General features: G+C 19.2%; 1 non-coding gene across 1 annotated transcript in view; it reads left to right on the forward strand.

Moving 5' to 3' along the window:
• The first annotated feature begins 2,313 nt into the window (after window positions 1-2,313).
• Window positions 2,314-2,500, forward strand: part of LOC128923999 (small subunit ribosomal RNA) — a 1,990-nt gene continuing 1,803 nt past the window's right edge. Inside the window, exon 1 of the ribosomal RNA XR_008472710.1 lies at window positions 2,314-2,500. This exon is cut by the window's right edge and continues 1,803 nt beyond it. This is a non-coding gene — a ribosomal RNA (small subunit ribosomal RNA).

Raw genomic sequence — 2,500 nt, forward strand, 5'->3', positions numbered from 1 at the left:
TTTCATATAGATACTAAGTTTATGAATTCATACAAGTAAATAATTTTCATATAAATACTAAATAATTTTCATATAGATACTTAATAAATTTCATATAAATACTAATTAATTTTCATATAGATACTAAGTTAATGAATTCATACAAGTTAAAAATTTTCATATAAATACTAAATAATTTTCATATAGATACTAAGTTTATGAATTCATACAAGTAAAAAATTTTCATATAAATACTAAATAATTTTCATATAGATACTAAGTTAATGAATTCATACAAGTTAAAAATTTTCATATAAATACTAAATAATTTTCATATAGATACTAAGTTTATGAATTCATACAAGTAAAAAATGTTCATATAAATACTAAATAATTTTCATATAGATACTAAGTTTATGAATTCATACAAGTAAAAAATTTTCATATAAATACTAAATAATTTTCATATAGATACTAAGTTTATGAATTCATACAAGTTAAAAATTTTCATATAAATACTAAATAATTTTCATATAGATACTAAGTTTATGAATTCATACAAGTAAAAAATTTTCATATAAATACTAAATAATTTTCATATAGATACTAAGTTTATGAATTCATACAAGTAAATAATTTTCATATAAATACTAAATAATTTTCATATAGATACTAAGTTAATGAATTCATACAAGTTAAAAATTTTCATATAAATACTAAATAATTTTCATATAGATACTAAGTTAATGAATTCATACAAGTTAAAAATTTTCATATAAATACTAAATAATTTTCATATAGATACTAAGTTAATGAATTCATACAAGTTAAAAATTTTCATATAAATACTAAATAATTTTCATATAGATACTAAGTTTATGAATTCATACAAGTAAATAATTTTCATATAAATACTAAATAATTTTCATATAGATACTAAGTTAATGAATTCATACAAGTTAAAAATTTTCATATAAATACTAAATAATTTTCATATAGATACTAAGTTAATGAATTCATACAAGTTAAAAATTTTCATATAAATACTAAATAATTTTCATATAGATACTAAGTTTATGAATTCATACAAGTAAAAAATTTTCATATAAATACTAAATAATTTTCATATAGATACTAAGTTTATGAATTCATACAAGTAAATAATTTTCATATAAATACTAAATAATTTTCATATAGATACTTAATAAATTTCATATAAATACTAATTAGTTTTCATATAGATACTAATTTTCATATAAGTACTAAGTGTATGAATTCATACAACTAAATAATTTTCATATAAGTACAAAAAATTTAAAAAAAAAAATAAATGTTAAGCTATTTTTGATGTTGTAATATTTCTTATAAGCATAATGCTCATAGAAAATGATATAAATTACTTGTATATATATGAATTTAAAACTTTTATATGGTTAAAAAGATTTTCTCCATACGATTTCCGGTTGGTGAGGTGTACGTGGCAGAAAACATATATGTTGTATGAAACTTCAACATTAGTACTTGTATGAAAATTTTAATACTTGTATGAAATTGCATACTTAGTACTTATATGAAAATTATTTTCATATATTTATAAAAGTATTTAAGTGTAATATATAAATGAGAGCAAAAAAATTTATTCCTGGTTTGCTACAGTTGGTTTAAATAGAAATAATTTTGTTAATAATGAAATGTTATTAATTGAGATTATTCTTCTATACCTAACATAATGTAGTCGTTTTTTTTTTAATTTAACTTTTTTTGGGGTTTGTTCTTCTATTCACATAAAATATATGTGGGTAAAGAATAAAATTCAATAAAGTTAAATATTTATATTATTACGCTCGAATACTTTCATATCATATATGAAATAAAATGAAAAATAATTGAATTGAAATTATTAATTTCAAATCAAAAGAAAAACGTATATACTCTTAAAAAAAGATATATACACTATATGCATTGAAATAAAGTAAAATGTATAAAAAATGATATTATTTGAAAGTTTAACAAATACAAGAAGAAACATCGTCCTTACATTAATAATTATATTATATATGTATAGAGAACGAAAATTCTTTCTCACGATAAGATACACAGTCTCAAAGTCCGAATAAGACCGCAATAAATAATACAATAATATGAAATTTAAATGACATGAAGTAAATTATTTAATCCGACCATAGTAGAAGAAATTTCATAATTATTTATTGTCGCGATTTCGTTCTCCTTTGCATTGTGTATATGTCGTGTACTTAATTTTCAAATATTGAAAATATCATTATAAAAATTTATATAGTATAAAAAATATTATATAAATGAATAAAAAATATTATTCTGGTTGATCCTGCCAGTAGTTATATGCTTGTCTCAAAGATTAAGCCATGCATGTCTAAGTACAAACAAATTAAAAGTGAAACCGCAAAAGGCTCATTATATCAGTTATGGTTCCATAGATCGTTAACAGTTACTTGGATAACTGTGGTAATTCTAGAGCTAATACATGCAAAATAAACACGGA

This window comes from Zeugodacus cucurbitae, unplaced genomic scaffold, assembly GCF_028554725.1.
Source record: "Zeugodacus cucurbitae isolate PBARC_wt_2022May unplaced genomic scaffold, idZeuCucr1.2 ctg00000185.1, whole genome shotgun sequence".
Classification (NCBI taxonomy): domain Eukaryota; kingdom Metazoa; phylum Arthropoda; class Insecta; order Diptera; family Tephritidae; genus Zeugodacus; species Zeugodacus cucurbitae.